The sequence below is a fragment of the Corvus brachyrhynchos genome, unplaced genomic scaffold (genome assembly GCF_000691975.1).
Source record: "Corvus brachyrhynchos isolate BGI_N302 unplaced genomic scaffold, ASM69197v1 scaffold10, whole genome shotgun sequence".
Classification (NCBI taxonomy): Eukaryota; Metazoa; Chordata; class Aves; order Passeriformes; family Corvidae; genus Corvus; species Corvus brachyrhynchos.
In genome coordinates, this window is record NW_008236180.1 from 7,306,371 (window position 1) to 7,314,473 (window position 8,103).

The window sequence follows — 8,103 nt, forward strand, 5'->3', positions numbered from 1 at the left end:
CTTTTGGATCTCTTCAAACAGCACCAGAAGAGCCCGTTCCCCCCCCCCGCCTGGCGATACAGATCTATATATCCCTGTCTATAGAAGCAGTGCAAAGTCCACGGGCAAAGCTCCTGCTCTAACTTCATTCCTCTCCAAATACATTCCTGCCAACGGGGAGGGGAAGAAAAGGGAAGAAAAAAAAAAGAAAAAAAAAAAGAAAAAAGCAAACAAACGCCACTGTTGCTAAGTTTTGCACTTTATACCCTTTTATATTTACAATCCTCTCTCGGCTAAAAATAGCAACACATGATCCATTTATAACTGGCCGGACATGCCCCGCAGCCGCCGGCGGGGCCCTGGCTGATGAAAGGAGCTCTCTGCGTTCCTTCTACCTGAGCTCATCTCCCGCTTAAAGGGCTCAGACAGCTCTGCTTCCACAAAGCGCACATTGAAATGACTGCTGCTTCCCGCGGAGAGCGGCACAAGTGACGGGGAAAAAAAAACAAGAACAAGAAAAAAACGCTACAGTAAGCCATGCTGGCTGGCCCATGCCCTCCTGGCCCCCGTGCCCTGCTGCCCAGCGCCCAGGGAGGAGGCAGGGGGCAAAGCAGAGGTGGTGGGGGCTGGAGGGGGGCCCCAGCAGGACCTCACCCGGCAGACAGCAGGGGGGGGGCTCCAGAGGCAGCTCCAGCTTGGCTCCATGTGTGATCAACACATTAACTCACGCCAGAGGAGTGTTGGGAGCGACTGCAGACCCTGACCCAGGGGCAAGTTCAAAGGCTCTTCTATAAATCACCTTAGAGCTGGAAATTACTCTAGACATGGCTTTAGAGGTGGTTCTAGAAATTATCCTGGAAGCAGCTCCTGGATTGATTCCAGACAAGTCCAGATGTTGGTTTTGGGTCTGGATGTGGAGAGGGGCTGGAAGGTGATGCTGGAGTCAGCTCTAGAAGTTGGTCAGGAAGTGGCACCACAACTGGCAAAGGCATAAACACTCCGTGTTATCTGCAGTAATTATTCATCCAAGAGATTTTAACAATGCGGGATTTATTCCTTCACTAATACCTTCTGAATTTGTTGTCAGAAATTCCCATTAGCATGTGCAGGACTCACAGGCTGCACGTGCAGCAGAAGGAGCTGCGTGACCGAACAGAGTCCCAAGGGCACAGCCCAGCGCCCAGTTCAGTGGGTGCCACTCCTTCCCACCTAGAAGAGCCAGGTGCCGCACTAATGCCACCTCCCATCTCATATGGACATGCTTGTGTGTTTTAAAATTTCCTCTCTTGGAAGCACAGGTTTCCTCATTTTCTTCTCATTGCCAAAACAAAGAATCCCAGTTCAGGAGGATGATGGTAGCTCACACATCACTGAAGAGTGGCAACAGACACCACCCCACTCACAATATTTTAGTGAAATTTATCACAAATGTGCAAATCCCAGCCACTTAAAATAAGGGATCAAACCCTCCCAAAGTTTTCAGACTTTAAAGGAAAAATACACCTTCCAGTTATGAGCCTTTTGGGAACACTTGAAATGTTTCTCAGAACTCTTAAGAGCTAGAAAACGTGGCTTGTTTGGACTGACAGCAGAAGTTCAGTGCCAGTGCTCCACGGATTGTAGCTGAGGGAAAAAAAGCAATAACCATGGTGAGACCCAGAGAAAAAATGATTGTAACAGTTGGCAACATCATTACCTACATTTATTCCTCCTAATAGCCCCATTTCAGTTGCTTTTCTGATACTCTTCTTGATTGGCTTTTCAGTGGGAAGTCACATCACCTCCTGTACTGCCTTCACAGGAGTTTTCAGGCTGTATTTTCCCTCCATAGCTCAACCACGTATGCACTCACATGCTTTGTTTATACAGGAACAAAAAGTGTCCATGTGTACCGCTGCCTGTCCAAAATTTTACATATCACCAAACCAGACATGCAGCAGGCTGGTCAGACGTCTTGGAGCTGTGCTCCATGTATGCATTATAATTTTTTTTATTATAATATACAGATTTTTACCGATTTCCATTAGCTTTTAGATGCCTGCTACAGGCAGGGGTTCAGACTAACCATCTCCCATGATGTGATATTAGCAATGAAGTGCCATTTGCAGGCTGCTTTCAGAAAGGCTAGAAGCAAAAATCACTGAAAAGTCATTAATAGGAGAATGCAGCAGTGGTTCTGCAAATGCTTTTCTGGGAGCAGATGCTTTAAGCAGGGAAATGGAAACTTTGCTGCCACATTGCTATCAGTGTTGTAACTCTGTGTTTGCAAGAAATCCTGATTATCCTCCCTTTTAGCCATCACCACGTTGTTGCAGAATGACAGGCAAACATGCATTCAGAGGCACAGGAAGACAGAAGCATCCCTGGACAAACCTGTCTTGCTGTGTCTGCTCTGCAAAATACTTTTCTGAGCAAGAGAGAGAGTTCAGCCCAGGGGCCAGGGGTACTTTACAGCCAGGTAGAGAGTGAAAATCTCTCCAAAAGCCCTGAATTAGCCATGGAAGCGCTATGCCCTGGGTTGCAACAGCAGAAGCAAGACAGAGACAGAAAGTACAACCTCACCCAAGCTATGAATAAATGCCTGCGCAGTAACGTTATAGAAATTGATATTATTATTAAAGCAAAGTATAGCTCAACAAACTTCCCCCCCCCCGCAAATAATAACTCATTGCAGATGTCAAAACTGTAGCCAGAGGACAGTGGCAGCTGTGGCCCAAGCTGGGCAGGCACAGCTCCAGCTCCCGTGGGCAGGCTGACCCCAGCCTCACACCCACAACACTGCTTGGGAGAGGCTTCTCCCGTGCACCCAGAGTGCTCAGCCCTTCACTCTGCTCCTTCACTTCCCTGGCTCCTTCCCATTGTCACCCTCTTTCTTTTTTAATCTGAAACCCACCCTCGGTCCTTGCAGCTTTGGCCCCCTCTTCTGTCAGCAAAACCAAACTCCCTGGTCATGTTCCCCTTGAAGCTTTGCCAAATAATGTCACTTCCTTTTTCTCCTCATGTTCTGGTTTTGCATTTTTGGGGCTTTTTTCCCTTTCTTTCTTTTCCCCCTCCTTTATTGGAGGGCAATGGTAGAGGTGTAAAGAGAACAAAGGGACAAGGCAGGTTGTCTCTGCAATACCGTAATATGGGGTGTGATGTATCTAAAATACAGTATTTCACACACTGCCCCTGTGTTTTGACCCAAAATACCTAAGGAGCCTGCTGGATGTCTCACCTGGAGAGGGGTGTACCTTTAGTACATCTTCCTCCAGCCTGCAGCAGGGGGTAATAGGGAGCTGTAATAGGGAGCTGTAATAGGGACTGAATCCAGTGACCAACTCTTCACAGCACTGCTCCGGAGTGATAAAACTCCCAGCAAAAGAAAAGCCATCCTTTCTCCTGTGTGCAAATCAAAATCAGCCCGAGGTCACCTAAGGAAGGAGCTGTGCGAAACTCCCCATGTGCAGCAGAGAGAAGCACTTGGGCCAAAGGCTTTAGAACTTCCTTGTTTAAGTGGCCAAAAAAGCCCTAGGCTACTGAATTTCTGGCCACTGACCTTTGTATTTGTTTATTTTAAAGATGTGTCACCATTTTTCTCATAACTCAAACAATTGAATGATTTCTAAGTTCTCTTCCCTCTGACCTCTTACTTTCTTCCTGTTTTATTCTAGAAATACTCATTCGAGACTAAAATATAAGGAGTGGGTATGGCCCAAATGTTGCAATTTCTCATTCCACAGATTGCTATCACTATTGCAATTGCTATTCCCTCTGGATCCAGAGAAACCCACACAAAAGGACACTACAGAACATGCATTTGTATAGTATATGCTAGGAATTAGAAATAAAGACTTTGAAGTATCTTTACAAAAATACTCCTTAATAATTAGGAGGAAAGGGCATTACTTTTACACAATGAGAGTTGCAAGTGATGCCTTCTGCTCTGAGCAATGCCTCAAATGTTCATTTTGTGGATACAGGTAATTATTAGGTGCTGTGATTGCATTACCCCCATGGAATCATTCCCTTAGGCTGAATTTGCTTCTCCAGACACAGTGGCATCACTGGGCAATTCTGCTTTTAAACAAAGCTGACTTGACCTACTTTGATCAGACATGCTGGGAGACAAGAGGTGGAGAGCTCAAGAGAAGGGAATTCTGGAGAACGGAGGAAATCACACAGACAGCTTTGTCAGAGAGCTGCGAGAGATGCTGCAATTCTGGGAGCCACTGGGGCTTCATTGCTCACAAGTTGAGGAGGGAGTGCAGCCAGGGCTCCCTCCAGCAGCTGCCTCAAGGAGAGCTTGAATTCTGCTGGCAAAGCCACAGTCCAGGGAGTCCAGGGCCTATGGGCTCCTTGCACAACCATAATAATGTATGTTTAGGATGTGCAACACCTCTAGCAGACCACAGTTGTTTTGCACTGCCATAGTTTTGTCCATACAGTTTTCACCATATACCAGTAGTGTGCTGGTTAAATCCACAGCCTATCAGGCACAGTTCCCTTAGTACCAAAGGAGAGTGGATACTTGCCTAAATCCTAAATTCTCTGTTTAGGTAATGAGTCACACCAGAGAAGATTCTGCTCCTCTGTCTCTGCAGCCTAAACTAAGAAAAGGCCACAGGAGCTGCAGAGCAGTTGATAAAGCTGTGCACTGGGCTCTGCTGGCACCAAGCATCCCAAACTACAAATCAGCATCCTGAAGGACCTGGCCCATGGCTGACCTGTCTGAACAAAGCTCCTCTGCTCAGGTCTCCTTTCACCATCACTTCCAACCAAACTGGTCCCGAGAGCACCTTTCTTACCACAGAGCAATTAAAAGGGAAACTCCCAAACCAGCACCCTTCCCTTCACACTGGTATTAATTTAAACAGTCTCACAGACTTGTGTGAGCAATCAAAATTCCACCAAGATAATTTACATGCTCTTACTGGGCTAAACAATCAAGCCTCAGTACATGAACCCCAGTGTCCCATGGGACAGACACCATCGGGCCTGGGAAGTGTCACAGCACTTGAGGGCGCTGCTGCAGTAAATTTAACTCACCCTAAAAACCTTGACTTGGCTTTATTATGAACTCAAGTTTTCTGTTAAAATATCAGCACCCCGTGTTGACACTGACTTACATTATTGCTGTTACACAGTGGCCCTGTTTTGGTGAACAGTGAGCAGAAGTTAGTCCTAACATTAAACTTTCAAGGTTAGCACCTAGTTATGCCTTCAAATATTTGCGTGAAGTGATAAAGTAGAAGGACGACATGAAAACAGTTTCATTCAGAATTATTTTCTTTCATTATAATTTCCTTGCTTTAGGTTAAATGAGAAAGTGTGAGAAAGCACTAAACTAAGCAAAAAGAAAATTGGTGATGAAGTTGTAAGCACCTATTTCTCTTGGAAGGGATACATGAGCTGCTGTAGTCCTTTATGGGCATGTTGATCACCCTGTTTTGCACTATTTTCCCTGGTCTTTAATAGCATCCTCCCTGCAAGGGCTTCTTGGACCTCACAAATGAACCCACATCCCTCCTGCACCTTCTACCTGCTGCATCCTCCACTGCATCCTTCCCACATTCTTTCTTTCAGGAGCCAGGTCCTGCAGGATGCTGATGTGCAGTTTGGGATGCTCAGTGCCAGCTCCAAGATCCCTCCCTGTTGGGGATTGTTTTCTTGAGATTCTACCCCCAGCACACATCTACCTCCAGTGTCAGGCCATGGACTACTTTGTTCTCCATGGGTTATGGTAATGTTTCAGCTCTTTCTGAACTAGTGGAATTAGCTCCTCCAATTTTTTCCTGCTCCAATGTCAAACAAGCTGGAGGGAAAACCAGTCTTTTTTGAGTAAAGTTGTAACTTGCCAGTCTGAGAAAACTCTGTTCAAAAGTTCTGCCAATGCAATGCATTTGATAACATCCCTTTTTTTATTGTAAGACTTCTGTATTTTGTTCTTTCTCAATTTTGAGTGGTATGCTCAATGTTTGTCATTGCAGGAGTTACATGGTTTCCTTGAAAAAAAATATATTGGGGGTGAACTAAGACTTTTAACTTTGATTAATACTGACTGCTTAACAGAGAGTAAAGGGAGCAGTGACAACAGAAAAGACTTTTCACAATGTTTTTTAATATTTCTGCAGTACTGTATTTGTTCATCATTTTACAACAGTGCTCTATGTCCTTAACAGTTTAATATTTAAAAAATCCTTGACAGTGTTTTAGAAAAAGCCTGACTTTAAATTTGAGGAAATATAAATATGGAAAAGGAGGTATGCTGGACACCCAAGATATACGGACTGTTCTGCCAAAGATTAGGGACAACTACAGCATCAGTCTTATAAAAATATATTTATGTAAAGAGTACTGCTTACATGTCAAAAACCAAGTGTAAAAAGGCAGGGATAAAGTTAATAAAGGGAAAGCAATCAAAGAAAGACGCCCTAAAACCCACATTTGTCAAGAAAAGATAAGAAAACAAAGAATAGAGCACAAAGTAACTCAGCACTTTATCTGCAAATGAACGAATCCTTTCTGCTGCAGTGTTCTGTGGTAGTGAAGAGTTATGCTTAAAAAACCAAGTAATAACAAACAGTGTACGTCCAACTTTAACAGTTCTAGTTGTGACATGATACTGATCTCTGTGTTTACAGCTGGAAACCAGAGCAGCACATTCTACCCTTGAGTTCTGACTTGCTGAAGCCCTCAAGCCAGACCAAGGGGCCTTGGGATGGCAGCAGCCAGACAGCCGAGCTGCCGTAAGTTTCTCAGTTGGGCTAAGTTTATGCTAAATTAACACTAAGTAACGCTGTGATAAGTGGTTTTATGTTGAATTAAATGTTGTATTTCATCCTTTGTCAAAGACCACTGGTTTTTGATTGTTTGATTTTGACATATTTGCCAGTAAACTTTAGTGTGATTTTCACCTCTTGAATCTATCTGGTGGGGATTTCTCCTTTGCACTAAGAGAGGGTAATAGAACCTCGAGCTAAACCCCTGGATCTGAAGATCCAAGGCCTAAGAGGTGCCACCACTGCCAACTGCCCACCTCTTAATTTGTGCCACTTATGGTGCTGAGCACCTCTGGCCCAGTGCCAAGCTGCCATTAGGGGCTGGGGTTATGCTCGAGAGAGCCAAAGAGCCTGGAGCTCCAGGAACACTGGGGCTGGAAAAGGCATGCCAAGGCCATCCTGGCAGGGCCCCAACACTGCTGCTCCTCCATCTTTCTAAGCTGGAAATGCCACGGTACTGGGTCTGGATTAAGAGCTAGGGCTAGGGTTAAGGTTACGCTTAGGGTTAGGGTTGAGAGAGCCAAAGAGCCCAGAGCTCCAGCAGCACTGGGGCTGGATCAGGCCTGCCAAGACGATCGCAGCAAGGCCCCAGCATTGCTGCTCCTACAGCTTTCTGATGGGACCAGTTACCCACCAGGACATCTCCATTTGGCAGAGCTGGAAATCTTTCAATCTCATCTCTTTTCCTGCCGACCCAGCAATAGCTGGAATCTTCTGTTAACAGCCAGCAGAGTAATTTGCTGAGCTTCAGATTTAGCATTTTACCACGATATATGAAAACCTCACACATCTGCAAAGTTCAAACCTTCTAGGAACAATTCCAATAAGATGCTTCATGTTTCCTGCTCCATGCAAACATAGGGGGGAGAAAAATCTCATCTATAATTGACCTTGACAGATATCAAGAGCATTTGGCACCTATTAAAACTCCTTTAAGATGAAACCCTCTAAGCTATAATAAGAAACATAAATCTGAACTTTACACCACACTTTGTTCACTGGAAACACTACCATGGTAGGTTCAGTCACTTATTTTCTTAAAGTACATCCAGAGCTAACTTTTTAAACATTTACTGAGCAGATAGGACCTTCTATTTTATCTTACACATCTGCTTTTTCAGGCAGACTATTAAAATCAGCTTGGAAATCTGCACAGCCTTGTCATTGTTCTTCTGACTGGTCCACATATATGAACAGGGAACAGTTGGAGAAATGCAAAAATCTACTTAATTGACTTTTCTACTGAAAATTATCCCTACTTACAACTTGAAAGACCATTAGAACCTCTATCTGACCACATCTAGGAAGCAGAGACAAAGCCTGGAACTATCAACAGTGAGCAGCTCGTTCTTGGTTGACACAA